The sequence below is a fragment of the Siphateles boraxobius genome, unplaced genomic scaffold (assembly GCF_051911475.1).
Source record: "Siphateles boraxobius isolate OS27281-9 unplaced genomic scaffold, OSU_SipBor_1 16, whole genome shotgun sequence".
Lineage (NCBI taxonomy): Eukaryota > Metazoa > Chordata > Actinopteri > Cypriniformes > Leuciscidae > Siphateles > Siphateles boraxobius.
The window spans coordinates 10,942,687-10,962,971 of NW_027508766.1; the positions used below are offsets into that span (position 1 = coordinate 10,942,687).

General features: G+C 41.9%; 1 protein-coding gene across 1 annotated transcript in view; it reads left to right on the forward strand.

The window, feature by feature from the left end:
• The window catches only part of sv2ca (synaptic vesicle glycoprotein 2Ca), a 72,089-nt gene that overhangs the window by 16,361 nt on the left and 35,443 nt on the right, over positions 1-20,285 (forward strand). The gene's annotated exons all lie outside the window — the stretch shown is intronic.

Below are 20,285 nucleotides of genomic sequence, written 5' to 3' on the forward strand. Positions count from 1 at the left end.
CAAACACAAAGTATAGCAATGATGATCTCAGGTACTTTTTATGTGCTTTATTTAATGTTAAAAGCATGCAATGTGACTTTAAATATAATTTAGTGCTCCCAGCTTTGTAGCTTTAAAAGCAACAATGGATAAATCACCTCAGATCTTGAAATTAAACAAATGGAAACAAGAACATTCAAACTGTGACCAAACAAGTGTATTTTTTGACAAAGATTGTTTTATTAACGAGGTAGCCTATGTATTTTTAATAATGTTTAAATGGTGTAATTTTTGTGAATTTGATTATGTAGCCTACTTATCAATTTTTTTTGCGAGTGCTCTAAACACCCAAAAAATGATATGTTGGCTTTAATTAACTTTTTTATGTCAACAGGTTCCACATAACTGGGTTACGTTAAACAAACATAATTTTTTCATATAACTTCAACATAATGGAATTTCTTGGTCATTTTCAGCGACCCAATTAAAGTAGTCTCAAAGTTAATTTTTAAAGGCTTCCTGACATGATTCAGATATTTTTTATATTCATTCATCCATTAATATTTAATTTAATTTAGTAACACATTCAATTGATAGGCTATAGCTAGCTATTTGTTAGCAGTAGCACATTTTAGCATCTTAAATGGTAAGATTTACATGCTCCTTCAACTAAAGCAGTAAAAAATAATGAAATCAGTCCTCAGCCAAACCAAATGCTCAACTCTTCTCCACAATGGTTACCCACTGTAATTTAAATGGTTCTAATAATTCCAATGTAACTGAACATTAAACACAATTACACACTATCAAGTATTCCCCTTTTCTCAAAAAATATATAAAATAACACTTAATTTTAACATTTATTCTCTCTTAATTCAACCATATGCAAAGCATGCTGGGAACTAACAAGCAGCGCCCAGTTTCAGTTAATGCAACACAAATCATTTGTGTAATCCAACACAACCGGATTAAGTAAATTTAAATTTTACATATATTTAAGCAGATTGAACACAATCAAATTAAGTTAGGGCAGAATGGCAGTTAATGTGGTGAACTATACTGCCACCCTCTGGATGTAAGAATTTTTTACTAAACATAAATGGTTTGTGTTTAGACAACGCATTAGGATTTTGTACTGTTAAGTTGAGACATAATTACGTGGACCTTAATAGATAAAACCCATTTCAAGTCAAAAAACACAATTATTATAAATAAAACTAAATATAAATATATTATGTAAAGTGCACAACCTTCCTCATTCATTTTTTTGAGTGAAGATTACTCTCTGGTCCTGTGTACTTGCCGCGGACTCCGCCCACACGCTGTTCTGATTGGCTGTGGGTTTTGATTGATTTTGACGCATCTCACGTCGCGTCGCCTCTAGTGTGGACAGACAAATTATTTGTCGCTGGAACCTTATCGCAACACGTCTGGTTAGAACACAGTATTGTAGAGGTAAAAAAATATATTAAAAAAGTAGATTTGTAAAATGTAAAACTCGAATTTCTTCCATCCATTCATTCATCCATCAATCTATACCGATTGTAATGATACTATATCTATAGTGAAATACTAGAACAGGACCGGAATAATGGGCGAGAACCGACAACTGAACAAAGACAGGCGAACTAACACAGCTAGGGTTTATAAACATAAGGAAAAGAACAACAGGTGCACATGATAATCAAAAAAAGAGAAACCATAAAACGAACTTAAACACAGGAAACAAAACTAAACCATGTGCAAAACCCAGCCAAAGCAGACACCCAGGGGCGTAGCACAAGATCCCGGGCCCTATGCATAGGCGGTACTTATGGGCCCTGCCTATCTATTCATACTAAAAGACAAACAAAACTTGTGTCACTAGTCATTTTTATCTGGAGAAAAAAGGCAAAATGAAACAAATGCTATTGCTTACAGCTCACCTGGTCTCAAATCCGAAGAGGAGGATGAAGGGTCTGTTGCTACTCCAATCTCTGATGTGACAGTTTCTGAAACTGAGGGCCATGTGTTTCACAGTGTTAAGATCTGCTTCTACTAAATCTGACATAAAAATGATGTTGACATTATATGTACAGGTCAAACTCAAAAAATTAGAATATCGTGCAAAAATTCATTTATTTCAGTAATTCAAAATTATCAAATAAAGGCTTGAAATATTTCACTTTGCATCTAATAAGTCTATATAATATATTAGTTTCACCTTTTAAGTTGAATTACTGAAATAAATTAACTTTTGCATGGTATTCTAATTTTTCACTGTAGCTACAGATGAGCTACCAAGCTACCTATGAGTGACACTGATTAGCCTAGGTTTTAGCCTAGGCTTTTAGCCTAGGTTTTAGATATTATAGCCTATTAATTTAAAATTAAACATGTTTCAAATTAGGCTATTATAATGAAGTTTTGTATGCAAACAGCATTATTAGTGTACAGTTTATTTATTTAGCCTTTACCTCAGATTACATGTGTAACCAAATTATCATCTGAAAGTGTATGGTCTGCCAGAACTATACTATCTAAAATTAGCAATAATAGGCTAATCAGTGTCACTCATAGGTAGCTTGGTAGCTCTGTAGCTACAGTGAAACTTGAAAAATTAAAAAAATTCTGCTCTTTCATTGGATTGTCTCAGTTCAATTTTAGCACTAACGATCGCGGAGATATACAAGCAGTTTAGCACTATAAATTTCGTGTTCTGGCTTGTGCTCACCTTTCTTTGAAAAGAAGTCAGTAACCAATTGTTTCCCCTCATTTTGTTTTCTTTCCTTCTCCTGTCTTTCCTTTCTTTTTTGGTGGCCTGATTTAGCTTTCTTTGAGAAAGACATTTCTACAGCGCTCAACGAGATGCAGCTCAACTAACATTTACAAAATGCGTGCAGATGGACTAAACCATTTGGCGCATTAGCAAGGGGTGGGGACCATAAGACCGTCAATCAATCAATCAACCAAGTTATTCAGTTAATACACTAACTTTACATTTCATCTGACATTCATTATGAAATTTAATTAGGAAATGAAAATATCAAGGTAAAATAAAATATATTCCAGACTTTTCAAGGGCCCTCTCTCCCCTTGGGGCCCTGGTAATCAGTACTGGTTTTACCCCCAGTCCGACGCCCCTGCAGACACCCACTACAATACTTTAAATATTTAATACAGCAATGACTCAATGTTCATTCAAGATTGCTGTTTTTTCTAACTTTCTATTCATCAATGAATCCTGAAAAAAACTCAGCTTTGCCATTAGAAACATTAAATGTTAAAATATATATTTTATTTAATTTTAAATTATTTTTGTTAACCAAAAATAAATGCATCCCTGATGAGCATCGGATATTTCTTTCAAATCTGACACAGGGATACGTGGGCAAAAAAAAACAATCCAGAGACACAGAAAGACTGGCAAAACAGAACGTCCTTGTTGCGTATGCAACCCACCGTTCCCTGAAGGAGGGAACGGAGGACGTAGTCGACGTTGACTGAATGGGGATCGGGTCAGAGAGCCAATGTTCTTTGAGTACTATTGAACGAGCCAATGGAATTGGCGTGCGTGATTTGCATCACACACTCCGCCCCCGCGGCGCGGGTAAAAATACGGAAGTGGATGAACAAACTAGTTGCTTTTTCGCTGAGGAGCACGAGCGTATCCCGGAGTCAGCGGTGGTCAAGCGGAAGTGGCAAGGGGACTACGTCCTCCGTTCCCTCCTTCAGGGAACGGTGGGTTGCATACACAACCAGGACGTTCCCTTTCAGTCGATAACGTCGGACGTAGTCGACGTCTACTGAATGGGGATAACCTTTGAAAACGCCACTAAAGCTGCCACCTTCCAGTGCCTAGACCCAAGCCTCCTGATGCCCCCGCAATTTTAAGGCGGGGAAGGACAGGGAAGTCACTGCTGTTCCTACAGGACCACTGGGAAAGCGTTCCTGTACATTGGAAGGAAGGGACGCTGCGGAAGCCACATCCTACCCAAGGGGAGGTAAGTGGAGAATACGCATATGAACTGGGCGGATGACCGGGCAGTACGACATATGAAATGTCACTGGGGTGGCTCCAACATAAGGCGGGGGGAGACTCACCAGACAGTGATGGCAGAGGGCCTCTGCTGAGGGAAGACACGGGCTCGACCGTAGGGAGCCGTATCGTGGAAGAATACACATATGGGGTCACCGTAGGGACCGCAACATATGGACCCAGCCTAACACAGGTTCCACACTGCTTACAAGTGGTAGGCCTAACACCAGACGTTCCGCATGTCCGATGTCGGAGGGGTGTGGAGGAACTCAACAGGGTTCAGATTTAAGGGAACTCAACTGGAGTAGAAAGGCGCACGTATCCAGTCCATAGGAGGGGAATGGCGCAGCAAGCCGACACTTGAACCGGGTTCACGGTGGAACTGGCTTCACGAGAAGGGAGCCCATGGGAAGCAGCGGTTCAACTAGGTGTTGTCCAGCCCCCAACTCTAGAATCTGTTTAGCAAAGCATATCGTCAACGCCCAGGCGGAGCATGTTGCATCTCTGAATTTTTTACAGAAATGAAAGTAAGCACTAAGTGGCCAACTTTGCTTGGAAACAGCCTTCCCTCTCTGCTGAATTCCTAACAGATAAGAGCTGGTCTGAGGTCTATGGCTTGCGTTCTGTACACGTCTAACCGCTATAAGCGAACGGACAGAGAAGCCAGGGCTGGATCTGCCTCTTCCGGGGCAGCGCTTGCAAGCTCACCACCTGCTCCTATTACGGGAGAGGTAGGAACCTTGGGCACAATCCAAGCCGGGGTCTCAGCTTGTGAGAGTTAGCCGGCCCGAACTCCAGGCACAATACGTTGACCGAAAGTGAGCAAGTCCTTACCCTCTAGTAGAACTGATATACCAGAATTTTTAACTCACTGCCTGCAGTGGCTCAGGGGCGGTCTCTGCAGTGCAGTTGCACCAGAGATAAGGCCCAAGAGGATAAATAGGGACACAAGGATTTACATTACCTTGCTCCTCAGGAACCTGACGATCAGGACGTGCTTCTCCATACTTCTGCATCACGATGAGCGTCGTTTAAACATAGAGACAACATCATTTTGAGGGTGAAGGAAAACAGCCTACTGCAACCCATCTTGCAGGAAAGAGAGCACTGAAATGATCGAAAGCTTTCATGATCTCGTCTGGAGAGAAGACGCACTCAACAACTAGGTTCCACTTCTAAAGGTGTAAGCTCGCTACCCATTTCTTGGGGGTGCTCGCAGAAGTGATGGTAACTATCATCTGTCCCTGTGATAGCCACCTGAACCTTCGCGTTCAGACTTAAGACCGCCCAGAATCTCCAGGGGTAGAACGCGGGTGCCATCGTGCCCCGTCATTGAAAAAGTGTTCAGGGGAAGTCAGGAAGGCTGTTGATGGGAACCAGGTCTGGTTGGGCCAATAAGGTGCAACTATGAAGACCTGCTCCCTCCTGACTTGGCACCGTAGGTGCAAATGATGGGCGCAAAAAGACAGGAGCACTGCTCAACACAACATGTGAAGATCGCTTAGCTTCAGGAGCATTTCTGCTCAGCACTTGAGTGTGATAAGTTCACTGAACTTCAGGAGCATTTCTGCTCAACACTTGCGTGTGATAAATTCACTGCGTTACAGGAGCATTTCTGCTCAACACTTGAGTGCGAAGAACTTCACTGAGCTACAGGAGCATTTCTGCTGCTCAACACCTGAGTGCGATGAATTGACTGAGCTACAGGAGCATTGCTGCTCAACACCTGAGTGCGAGGAACTTCACTGATTTTCAGGAGCATTTCTGCTCAACATGAAGTGTGATGAATTCACTGACTTGAGCAGGCGCCAAGTGACTATGAGACATAGTCATGGTCACGCTTTTAGGAGGCTCACTGGGGAATTGGATTTCTGCAGGCCCCCGGGGTAGCTGAGAGCCAGTGTCTGTCCAAGGGTTGTCCGCTCGGACAGAAATAACTGGCAGGGTGATGAAACCCGAGAGTCAACTGAGCGGCCCTGGAGTGGTCATGACTCAGCTGGGCCCCAGGGGATGGAGACTCCACTCACCCTGGCTGTAACTGTCGTGAGGCTCGTTGGCGGCACGATTGAGTAAAGCGGGAAGAGTGGAACAAAGCGTCCTCAGAAGCTTCTGACTCCAAGGAGGAGGTGACGAGTGAGTTGTGACATGCAAGGGAAGCTTGTGCGACGGTCTTAATGTCTAACAACTCGAGGCATGAATGCTCGTGTATTCGAGGGTCGCCCAGGCCCCCGTTAAAACACGCCCTTTATACATGGCCCCTCAGTTGAAGAGGGTTTGGCAGCAGACCGGGATGACTATAGTCACACAGGGTGAGCTGCTCTGCCACGGTCACCTCGGGACTTGATCATGAAGCTAGCGCTGAAGCGGTCATTTATGGAGGAAGCCAATGGCTGCATCTACCATATGCCCCAGGAGCCTCTGAAAGTTCTTTCAGTGGGACTCTTTCTCACTTCAAACACCAGCTGAAAACACTCTCATTGGAGAGACTTGTTAGACCGAGTCCATCTCCAAAACTGAAAAAGTGATAGTCAGCCCGTGGGCGAGATTACTCTCCCAGTTGACCTGGAGACACAACGGGCTCTGGAGCACTCGAAGGGAAGGACTCTGTACTGATACTTCAACCCTCACACGCAACACATAGGATGGCCTGCGGCGCAGAAGGTAGAGATCTGATGCACATGTCTTTCAGGTCGGAGCTGCAGACCAATCTTTGGCCAAGATGGTCACGACCCACCACCTAGTAGCACGAAGAATGAGTTTGGAACTGGCTAACTATAGAACTGGCCTTCATACCGGCTGGAGGAGCGGCTATATCAAATCCTTAGTCAGCAGGATAAGATAAGCATGCACAAGTCAGGAACACTGCTCAACACTAGGTGTGATGAATATCACTGGATTTTCAGGAGCACGTCTGCTCAACACCTAATGTGATGATTATCACTGACTTGAGCGGGATAGCCGAGCCTGAGGTGGGGCAGCAAAGTAGAGAGAGTGGTGTTAGTGTGCTGTGCAACACTTACCTGTCTCCACTAACGGCAGGGGGCGCGTGAGAAGGCGGATGACCGGGTCCTCGAACGCACCAAGCTGCCTGCTGGCGACCAAGGGGGAGCTGAGGGGTGTAAGGCTATACAGGGTCACACCCGCCAGACTGGCCCTCTTGGGACCCAGGAACAGATGAATTTGCCCTCTCGTTGAAGTGTGGGTACCAGGTGAGGGCCGGGTGGAGTCTTTGTTTGTGTGTGTGTGTCTGTTCCGCCGCTGGCTCCCCCCCCAAAAAAAAAAAGTGGGAGTGAGGGAGTGAACGTGCCAACTCCAAGAGCATCTCATCCATCCCTGGGCGGACCGCTCCGGAATGCTTTCGCTGTCACTTGCCACCTGGCTTGGCAGCGCCTGAAGCGGGCTGGGCGTTTCTACAGCGGCCGGCTCCATGCCGAGGCCTGGGTGGAGGCTGCTGCAGAGGCCCAGCAGGAGCGGCGGCCGGGGAACGCCCTCGGCGACGAGCAGGCGGAGTAGCTGCCACCGGCAGCGGGTGGAGGCAGCAGCTGGCCGCCGGGGCAGGATGTGCCAGATGACCTCCGTCTGCGCTTGAGCGGCAGAAAACTGTTGGATGCAGTTCTCCGCCGCGTCACCGACCAGCCCAACCTTGGAAATTGGGGAGACCAGGAACCGAACCTTGTCCACAGACCTGAAGCAACGCTGTGGCACGCAAGAGGGAGCGGCTTGCCCACAGGCTTTGTAAGCTCTGCCTGTCGGAACGGACCAAAACTCACAGGCCATAGGGGGGAGACGAGGGTCCTCCCAAAAGGCAGCGGCCGCCAGGACACAGGTGCACCTGTGTCGACAGACTGCTCCATTAGAGGGATAGCCACGCAACCCTTCACCGCTCCTCCATCAAGGGTAGTGAAGGGGGAAAACTATTCAGGCAGTTTCTGGCAGAGAAAGGTGCCGTCCACAACCTGGTAAGCTCTCCATGCATTTCGGGAAAGAAAGGCACTGGGGCGGCGAGCTAAGAACCAGCGCTGCCCGCCCCTAGATACCAAACTCCAGACTCCAACCGAGACTGAACGGGATACGGTGGAGGTTCCACTCGAGCCCGGCAGCCCGTTTCAGCATAGCTGATCCATTTCTGGATCTGGCTTGGGCAATGTTACACTCCCAGAGGGAGATAACACAGCCAAGTCGTCATTTGCAGAGGCCAGCTAAACCTCCGATGCTGCTATCGACATCTCATCCTCAGGGGGAACCCCCATTGAAACAGCTGATCAGTCCATTACAGAGGGACCAGCATGCTCAACAGGAATCGCATCGGCTGCGGTGTGATGGAGGAGTGAGGAGCCCACAGGGAATGGTTACCGGGCGAGACATCCATCCCTATCCTCCGATCACCCATCCCACACGGCACCCGGGGGTGGGGCATGGGAATGGGGACTCGCGCTTCGCGGACGAAGGCAAGTCTCAATCTCAACACCGCAACAGTCATTTTACTGCAATGAGAACATGAGCTGCCCACAAAAGCTGCCTCAGCATGCCAAACATATAAATAAATATATATACATAGCTCAAACACATGATGCAACAATTGTGACCGTCAGAGAGGAAAAGGGAACGACCGCATGCAGAAACGCACAGGTGGAATGACATCTTGAAAAAGACGCAAACGCACCCAGGTTGCTCTTTCAGAAAATAGGACCGTCACTAGTGCCGGATCACACAGGGGAATGTCCGCGGCAAAACTGAACAGTGAACTGAAACAATGAAGCACTCACTTTTCCGTCCTCTAACCAGACGTCAACACACACAAACATTATAGAATTTGTTGCTGTTAAAACAGCAGTTGAGAGCTCAAAGCTCGCGATCACCGCTGCACTCGTGCTGTAGAACACCAGCACTGGGATAGTCTTCCTGAAGAACACCGACACACTCGCTCGTTGTAAACAACAGCACTCTCAGAGACATCAAACGATCAGCTCCGAAGCGAAAGGCAACTAGTGCGTGCATCCACTTCCATATTTATACCCGCGCTGCGGGGGCGGAGTGTGTGATGCGAATCACGCACGACAATTCCATTGGCTCGTTCAATAGTACTCGAAGAACATTGGCTCTCTGACGCGATCCCCATTCAGTCGACGTCGACTACGTCCGACGATATCGACTGAAAGGGAACTGAAAAATACACGTGTAACATCCAACACCAGACATGGGGACACACGGGTATATGCACAGGACAACAAGTGTCATACTAGGAACAGGTGGTGGTAATCAATTGATAAGGAAACAAACAAGCGTAACTAAGGCAACAAACTAAACACAGGAAGTGAACACCAACAACAATAGGAACAAAAAATACCGCAATTCCTCAAATAAAAACTGGGGCCTTTATTTACCTGAACTGCAGAAGGTAACCAACCGGCTTTTATTTGAAGCAGGCTTTTATTAGAGGCAGGCCTTTATTTCTAATTCCATCTTTTTCATAAATAATAGGCTTCGACCGATAGACGATGCAATCATCTATCGCGATGGCTGACAGACATTACAATGTTGAGACTGCATTCTCAAGGTCGGACATCCGGGACTTTTACTCCTATAATGCACTGCGTGCGCATAGCAACGCGGCGAAGGGTAAAACAAACAAGCGCCCGCCATTAAGCAACACGAAAGCGGAAGATAAACAAGCGCCGAGAATCATGCCTAAAAACTATACATGCAGTTAGCCTTTATTGGCTTTTTTGAAAAAACTGTGTCCCTCACTGACATTGTACAAGCTGTGCCACTGACAGACTCAGTTCATTACAGCCACTTTGTAACACAGTGCTTTTGAATGAACAGTTTTTTGTTTTTTTAATGAATAAAAAATCGATTACATAGTTAATGTAAACTGTGCTTGATGGGTATTTAAACATGACTGCAAGTGTAGGACACATGGTATGTACACATGGTGTTCATACCAGGGGGTTTGATGAGGTAATTGTATATGTCTGGATACTCGAGCCTGGGCCATGCTTTTGGGTTGTTCTCCCATGACTCAGCTGGATGCCGATAGGGACAAGATTGTAATGCTAAACCTACAAGCGACAGCTTTCTGTGGTACCTGGTCAATGCAGGCGCTAGGAGACGGTCTATATATTGATAAGACATTCTGTAATAGAAGAAGAAGATCTGTATTCATATAGCTGCTAGCGCCTTTCACAGACATGTAACGTTAGCTAGTCACAAAGCGCTTTACATGAGTGTTTTATTACATTCACTTCTCACCACAGACATACATTCGCATACACAGATATCATTCATCATTAATACAAAGTAGTCCGTTAGTATCCATTACTGACATAATCCACAGCAAAACGTCTGTGAATAGATACCTTTTTGATTTGCCTCGGGCTTTGCCTTCGGTTTGTTTTACCCTTCAAACACGGCGGCGGCTTGTTGCTATGCAGGTCACATGATTTGTGACGTAACGCCGACCAAGAGAATTGCGATCACTGATCTATATAGAATGACTGGATAGCTCATGACGTCGTAAACAGTGAAGCCACCGCGCCGCCATATTGGTATTCCCTAGTGAGCTCACGCGTTCTATTGAATCAATAGGAAATTGTATGATTTGACTGAGAAAACATTGCCTAAGGAGACACCGTTTTAAAATCTAAAGTCTGCCTGTACATTCTTACCACTCAAACACCCTAAGCATTAAAAATGGATATTTGTTTAAAGTCGAAAATTTTTCCTGCTTATTAAAAATTGCATTACATTAAGATGTAGCTAAACCTACTGTACAACAGTAGGCAAATATAATTATTTCAGTCAATTTCTTCAAGCTAAACCGAACTTTTATTTTGACGGGTTGCCGTGAAGACCTTTGAGTTTCTGTGTGTGTTATGATATGACGATAGTTTTTCTCAAATGAAGCGGTAAAATTCTCATGAAGTGACTCTCAGATCGGCTCTGGAGAGGAAGTACATCATGTCCTCATATCGTGAGGCAGCAGAGACTGAAACCTGCGCGAGCGTCACGCGTGCTTCTGTGTGTGTGTGTGTGTGTGTGTGTGTGTGTGTGGTAAATAAAACCGCGCGTCTGCGCCATTCATTCCCACAGAGACAAGCAGAACATGCAGGGTTAATAGCCAAGTTTTTTGCTGTTTAATATTTACAGACACTAGTATAATACATCTTGGTATATAGGCTACATTGGATAAAGTGCTCCTAGTGAAAAAGTTAGTCTGGAGGCTCGATCGCGCTTAGATAAACACTGAATCGATTGAAAGCAGCTATTAGTGGGTACCGAGAATATAAGTTACCCGGTAACGTTACTGCAGAAATACTGGTATAATTTTCAAAATTCCAGTACCGAATTGGTAACTTAACTTACCGAAGTAACATTACCGGTTCTTTTGACAACACTAATAGAAGAATTAAGTTACTCTTGCCCCGGAGAAAACACAGGAATAGCGACAATTATACATATAAATTACTACTTATAGGGCTTGAATTACAACCTGTTGGCAGTTTTTCTACATCCTTTTGTGAACGTCGTTTTACACTTGTATGCTGCACAGCGGGTCATCTTAAAAGTACCATCAAAGCTACCAAAATCTGTATAACGGCCGTTGGAGCCTCTGCTGGTAGGGAATCGTAAGATGGCCACTCGAACACTTCCGGTGGCTTCACTGCCTGATGGCAGTTTAGAACGTCATGAGCTATCCAGTCATTCTAGATCAGTGATCGCGATCCCCCCGCCCGCCCTGTTTCCATGGTGACGCGTCATGCTTGGCACGCACGTGATTCACCACAGCCAAAATAGCGCTGTATGACAGATGTAGCACTTTTTTTCTAAATATTAACAGACTTGCTTAAACTTTCAAACTCCGATTCTAAAATACATGTAAGAGAGTTTGTTGTGTCGTTTAAAAACCTTTAACGTTATAAATGATCTTGATCTGTAACGTGAGATGTTTGTTTGGGCCGCAGTGCAGAGATTCCTGTCTGTTGGATTTATTACAGCACGTGAATTCATCAGTTTCTCACGAAATACATTAAAGTCAGTGGCCGGTGAACTGGGAGAAGAACGAGTAAACTTAGTTACTTGCACTGTGATATGAATAAAACACCTCGGCAAATATATTTGAATGAATTGTTATTGACGCTTCCATAGACACTATTGTGTATTTTATAAACTATAAATGTATTGTTCTTCTATAAATTATATGTATTTAAATGTCTGAAACTTAAAATAAACATGATGTGGTTAAAAACACTGAATAGTTGTGATATACGAATACGGTATGACAAGCGCTGAAAGTCCTTCTTTAGCTCAGCGTGAAAGCACAGTTTGAATCTGGCAGTTATGTCGCGTCAGAACGGGCCGACATCGATGATGAGATGTAGAGGAAAATATCTAATGGAAAATGAGTATGTTACGTTATGTAATTATATGAAAGGCACAGGAGATTACCTATCAACACAAAATTTTCCCTTGCCTTATTTTGAGACCACTGTTGCAAACTATTTTCAAAGGAAAGTAGTGTGGCAGAGTGGTGCGGGAGCGGCAGCTCTATTCTATATGACATTGGGCGTAACAACAATTTATACCCACGCTCAATTCAGTTTATCATTTCCGACTACGCCACTTGGGGAATTTCGCCCCAAGAATTTAATGACATCTAAGCTAAGGCACGCACAGATCCTAACCACAGTTGGAGTCAGAGACATAGGTGATTGAAAACATATATATTTTATTAATTATTAAAGACAGTTCTTTTTCTATAAAAGGCGTTGACCAGCAATCACTCTCTTCAATTCACTAGGTTCTAGAGTGGGCGACAGGGAAACCTGGGCATACCCAAGGGCAGTCTCGAGGTATCACATCTATGAAGAATACTCTATTCATTGCACACACAACACCAGCACAGCACACACTCCACGACTCAGGTCAGAAAAGACCACGACACACAGTGAGGACCCTACCACCTAATCGCCCCCTCATCTGCCCCCGGATGCCCAGGCCCTGCAAACAAACAACAGAAAAAAAAGACATTAAAGAGCAGTGTTATACAAAAAAATAACAACAAATCACATAAATTCAGCAATAGCCTACAATTCAACCACAAAAAATATATAAATTCACTAATACAATAATTTTCAAAAATACTCGACTAGTTAAAGAAATAAACCAAAAAAAAAAGAAACAAACTCAAAACATATCACAAATACAGAGTCATCCCTCGCTGAAAACCGTTCACTTGAAATGGCTCCTTGAATGGCTCACTTAGAACGATTCACTTGAATCGCCCGCTTAGGACGGTTCACTTGAAATGGTTCACCTGAACGGTTCACTTGAACGGCCACTCGAGACGACTCACTCGCAACAAAACAACACACACAAAACAGAACCCAAACAGAACAGCAGTTGATGAGGCACAGCGCGAACAAAGTCGTATAGCGAAGCACAGGGCAGATAATACTCATTCAGAAGGTAGGTATCATCCTTATAGCATGCCTAAAAAGTAAAACAGAGAGGTGTTACACTGAGAGTTCTTCTCCCTTGGCTTACGCTCAAACAGTATACTCACAACCCAGCACGCTGTCCCAGAATCACCATCCCCAGACTATGCGATAGATGGAGGCGAATGTCTCCGACTATCTCGTTGGCATGAAGCGCCGATAAATCGTACACTAAGCATACAGATCAATCAGATTACTCGCCTCAAAGCAAACCATAAAACCTCATCTATAAACCACCCCGCATCCGAATACTTCTCTTACCTGTCTCAAATGTCCACATTCAACTCTCCAAACAAGCCCATAGACCCGCCAACAGCACCGCCAGTGGATAAACTGCTTCGGCAAATTTTACAAGCAGCAAGTTACGCTGAAAGTAAAAGGCGCGCAAGTTACGCAGAAAGCAGCAGGGCGCATAGATGACGTCAGGACACCGGATAATGACGCATGCCAAGGAACTGGTAGCTCATGCTCTTATACGCACCGGAACCCTGTCCATTGACCAAACACTAAACGATGACGTAAGAGGTAGGAGGGGTAATAACGCTTCCTGTTACAGTAGCTAACGCCTTCCCTAAATGTCGCTAGATGACGCCATACGCTAATTAGCATATTCATGACGTCATCGTGTCGTATTTGCGTTCTGCCTGCCTAATGTGTTTTCTCTCTAAATTCATGCTCACATTCTGTATTTTAATATAATATAATATAGCCGAATGTCCAATAAAGCTGTTCTCATTACCTATATTATTTTTGTCAGAAAATAGAACAAGTAGTTATGATATAGTGAATGACAAAAAAATTGTATAAGTGTAAATTATCTGAATTGAGAGAGAACAGATACTGGCAACATCTGGAGGTTACTGAGGTTTGTCTAAAAAGTCGCTAGATTTGACGACGGAAAAAATTAGTCTAAAAGAGTTGTCCCTATTCTCTTAATGAGTAATGGGCGTGTTTTGGGCGTAATGTGAAATAAACCAACCAGAGTCTCATCTTCCATTCCCTTTAAAAGCCAGTTGTGTTCACGCCATGCCATGGCGGATTGCTATTTACATGACGGAATTTACAAGCGGTAAGACTGCAAAGAGAGCAAACGGATCTGCTCGTGCGCGAGGTTAAAGCACAAAAGCAGACCATCAACGGGACAAGCCGGATTATTTTTTGTACACTATATTAATCTTTTACTTTGTAATCCTTTTATTTTTAATATTTGGCTAGTTTTTGTGCCCTGTGTGTGTAATAAGCAGAGTGTACGCACGTTGTGGACCCGCCTATAGGCGCACATTACTAACACGCTCTTTCAATAACATCAAAAATAGTGTGCCATTGACTTTAGACCAGGTTTCAGTTGGTCAATGGCACAGTCTATCTCAGTTGCCTCAAAATAGTAACGCGCCAAAAATATGCACCTGAACACGCCTCGTTTTCAGACCAGCACGCCCATGTGCGCACAGATAGGCGCAAATACATTTGCTATTTAACAACGTGCCGAAGGACATGAAAATGATAACTGCTTCGGGCTGAAACTAGCAAAAGACACTTGCGTCGTGCCGGGTGTATGATAGGGCCCAAAACAGGGGGTACGAGACAGGAATTGTAAAAGTTTATATCTTTTAATATTTTTTCTTATTTAATGTCCTTTTTTTAACCAAAGTGTAACAACAACATTGAACGTATAGATGTGAGGGATTGATATCTATTATAGCCAGATAATGGTGGCCCTTTTTATGTTGGACAAAAAAGAAGCAACTAAAGGGCAATACATTTTTTTTATGCTTTCATCTTCTTTTTCTTCTTTATTTTATAATTCTTATTTCTAGAGCAAGTGTGTGATACTGCTTAATAAACAGTCTGTTCTGTAGTTCAGTTTGACAGTAGTTCTGTTTGACCTGGTTCAATTGATATCAATTGACATTCTTATGTGTTTTATCAGTTTAATCAAGTCTGAGCATCTCTCTTTCTTTCTGTCCTTCTTTTTATCCTGCCTTTTCTTCACTTATGCACTCATCTGGCGAGCCCTGAGGGCATTATGTGGCATCCTCTGCTTCTCTATTTCATGCTCCCTCTCCTTCTCTTTGTCCTCTATCAATGGCTTTTAAGACATAATCGCACGTGGCCGGCCGTGACTGTCGGTACAGCCTTTGTACTGGACTTTGAGATCGGATACGTTCATCAGCTGAAGAAAATGCTGCTCCTTAGCCAGAAATATTAAAACATGTAGGAACCAAAAGACATTTATAAAAAAAAAAAAAAAAAAAAATGCTCTTACATCTCAGACATTGTCAAAGCCAATATAAATATAAAAGTTTGGGGTCAGTGCATTTTTTAATGTTATTGAAAGAATTCTCTTATTACTGAGGTTACATTTATATGATCACAATACTGTGAAACATTATTGCAATTTAAGATAACTATAATATACTTTAAAATGTATACAGCTGTATTTTCGGCATCATTTCTCCAGTCTTGCAGTGTCACATGATCCTTCAGAAATCATTATACTGATTTGCTGCTCAAGTAAATATTTTTATTATTATCAATGTTGACAACAGTTGTGCTGCTTAATATTGTTGAGTAAACCATGATATTCTTTTCAGTATTCTTTGATGAATAAAAAGCTCAAAATAACAATTTGAAATAGATTTTTTTTGTGACAATGTAAAAGTCTTAACTGTCACTTTTGATCAGTTTAATGCATCCTTGCTAAAATTATATTTATTTATTTATTTGAATATTTCTAGATTTTCAGAGCCTGCTGACTCATGCTAAACACTGACTATCTCTCGGTGAGTAAGATAATGGCTGCTTTCCAGCAGGCACAGTGGTGCAGTGGTAATTTAGTGCAGATATGATGCGGTGTTGCCAGTCGGAATGTGAACTTTCTGCAGCTCTTGAGCCTTTTTATGTTTGCTATCATATAACAAAGTGAAATTGCACTGCTTCGTATTCCACATTTGATCTTTAAACCTGATCACTTTGACCATTCACAATTCACACATGCAATTTCTGTCATCATTTATTAATCCTCAATTCATTCAAAACCCTATTTGATTTATTATGCTTATTTAAGCTTTCAGGCTTCAATAAATACAAAAAGGCACCATCAGTAGTTAATACAATGCATGCACTATATTACATACAGATTATATATCCTTTAAGCAAATATTGGAAAGAATAAACAGAGATCTGTGATTCTGTCAAATTTGTTCAAATTGTACAATTGTGGTGTTACAAAAACAGATGCTGGATATAAAGGAACTTTGATATTTGTGCTTTTACTAAAATGGTTGACCACATTATTTAGCTGTAGTGAATTTTAAGGATTTGTAACCCAATTTTGAGAGCAAGTTTGGCTGATATGTAATGATATGACTATGATATGAATATTATATGACTTTGATATTTTCTATTCTTTTCTGTCATAATAGTTTCAGGCATTACTCAAGGCTATCATGGAAAATTGACTTTTGTGTTTATGCATGATCCATTTTATTTCCGTTTATTTGATCCATTTTTGCTTCCTGCCGTATGTACAGAGAAATTTAGTTCAATGTAGTTACTATGTAACTACTATCAGTACAATGTGTAACTACTATCAGTATATTCATCCTGACAAAAAATCTATACCAAAGAGACATTGAGTATTCTGTGGAAAGTTTGAAGAAAATTGCTGCATCACCTAGTTACAGTGTCTGGATGGTGTTTTGAATATTTTGTGTGGTGTGTCTTTCATTACTTTTGGCTTAGATCCAGGAGTCCACCTTTGTCTATTAATGTGTGGCTGTTGTATCTACTACATCTTGTCACAACCCCCTTTCTCTTATTTCTCTGTCTTCCCTCTCTCATTATTTCCCTGTATCTGTCTCTTTTCGTGTGCTGGTGACTAGGAGACGCGGAGCTAGGCTAAACTGCAGTAAAATCACCCTAATGTGTGCAACAGATAAATTGATATATATATATATATATATATATATATATATATATATATATATATATATATATATATATATATATATACACACACACACACACTCGGTTTTTACAGAGAACATTTTCTCAAAATAATCCTCGCTTCCTGACTCTGATATTTTCCCAAACCTTTTATTCTCTTTCATTTCTCTATTAAACAGTCTCTTTTAAATTCTATGGCCCAGATATTATACAGAATATAAATCACACTGCTATAGTAATCTCAGCCATCTGAGATTTGGTTTTTAAAGTGCAGATCATAAAGACAAGCTGACAATGGAAAAATAACATAAGTACAGGTAGTAAAAATGTGTGAGTCATTGCCGTTATGTGGGTAATTCATTTTTTGAAAGCCATGAATAAAAGAGCTTGTGCTTTGCTCTTCCACAATTATCAAAGTGTTGATTGGCAGTGAATGTTCTTGACTGGTTATCACTATGTTTTCACTGTGATCATATAGATTGAGTTCACTGGTACAACATTATAGTGAACATATACTAAACAAGTAAAAAACCATGGTAACCATAACTTCTGACAAAATGCCATGCTTAATATGTAAAGGATAATCCACAGCTAACTATGCATTAAACTTTAATGCATGACGTGGAGCAAAATTCACATTTTGAATGCCTCCGCAGAGTGCAATCTGAATGTTTAATGCACAGCTAGCCATGGATTATCCCACTTATCCCATGGTCATTTGCCAGCATTGACAAGTTAAAGCTTTCATTGATGTTTGCAGCACTAAATTTGACTGGTAGGGTTAAAATAATGGTTATTTTTTTGCAGCTAGCCTACGACTCGTTAGATCTAACATTCTGCACGCTTAGATGAGAGATGCTTGTGTGAATTTTTGCAGCATCTCTCTTGTAAGGAATTACCTGGGTCAGGCTTTGGGGATACGTATTCAAAGATTAGTAATTTACAATTAATAGTCGTTCATACGGTTTGACCCAGATAATCATACATGTTAAATCTCCCAAAAAGGGATAGTATTTCCCTGCATCTGCATTCATATATGTACTTAGGCAATTAACCACAAAGGATTATAATTAATTGCAAATGTAGGCTATGTTTTACAGACATGTTAAAATTAGCTAAATTGTATATCAATACTTAATCAAAACGGATTATAATTAAATATTTGATATATCAATTATGTCTATCATAGATCGATCGGCGGGATAATCTTAAAGGGGATTAATTTATGACCGAATCATCTTTTTGTCCAGCAAAAACCTGATCATTCGATCTCAATCAAACCTCACAAAATTATCCTACTTTATAGACTTTTAGGAGAAGCTATCCCTCTGGCCAGAAGGGACAACTTTCCTGTTCCATAAGGATCCTTTAAGTAGGCTATCAATAAATTTGTAAAGCACGTAGCTTTGGATCTTTATACATTAAAGGGACTTGTATGAGCAGAGACAGAATCAATAAACGAATATAATGAATTTAATAAAGGCAAAGTTACGTATACCGGTTATAACAAACAATAAATGTATTTACAAACACAATAATGGAAACGACACAATGAAAGAGAATGCATCAATAAAGAGAGAGAGAGAATGAGAGAGAGAGAGAGAGAGAGAGAGAGAGAAAGATCCATAAGGATCACAGTTCTGCAAAATTCACCTGGACAAAACCCTCTGAGAGACCACAAGAAATCGACATCAAATCTTACTGCTATGAAAGCTTAGTAAACGAAATACTTGCACAATAGCTCTTTTGTGTGGCTGATACGAAGAAGGCGTGTGTGTCTCGATCCTGGGAGCGTCACGTGTTCACTCGTTCTTCCAGAGCGAGCCAAGCGCGGCGATTTTGAATGTCCGTTTGAGGTGAAGTTGCCGGTCGATAATTCAGACTAAGTTTATTTCACTCGTCGGTGGAAATGAACCAAGGAGAATTCGAAAATGGAAAATAAAAACTTAAAGAAACAAACAAACAAAAGAAAAGATCCCCGGAGGGGGGATCACGCGGAGCAGTTACAAGGTGACGAGGAAGAGAGGAGAAGTAAGAGAGAGAGACTGATCTCTAAAAGTCATTTAAAAGGGGTGAAGATGTCACACCCTCTTGGGGTATGTGAGCCAATCCGAAGTGGTCCCTTTGGAGGGAGATTTTATGACTCTTTGTGTTCAGTTACTTGGGTGATAACACATCTCTGTGAAGCTCGGTGTCTTGTTGCCATAAAATTGTCACCCGAATCGTCTATTGCAGACTGGCCGGAGCCTAATGTGTAATTTGCCTCGATGAGTTCAGAGGCTAAACTCTTTGTGATTTCAGAAGAAATGTGCATTCATATGTGTTCAGATGAACGACCCATGATTTAGCCAGATAGCCTACACTCTCTACTAACAATGAAGCTGTGAGCTTAATTACTTCAAAAACAACAACATTACCACCTCCTCGCTGAGTAATATAAAATAGTGATTCAGCAGAAAGCTATTTTATTACTAAAAGTTGCTGTGCAGTATTGATAAGTTTATGTGCTCCTGAATGTTTCTGTGTGTGCTCAGTGCTATCTCATATCTCTGCAAGTGATGTGTCTGTGCTTCAGTGAAAGCAGAGCATTAATATAGAATGGTGTTTAAACTGATTGGAACTACTTATGCATTAAACGGTTTTAATGTGCACGTTCCAACCAGTCAGAATCGAGTATTCAGACAGATCATGGCATAAAGTTGTTGTAACTGACAGAGACCATAGGTCATGGTGATGGTCAAAATAGGAAATGGCTACGTTTCTCGGTGGAACGCAAAACTTTTGGTTTAGTAGCCATTACTGACATTAAAAAGGAATGGATCTAAGACTCATGAAGCTTCTTA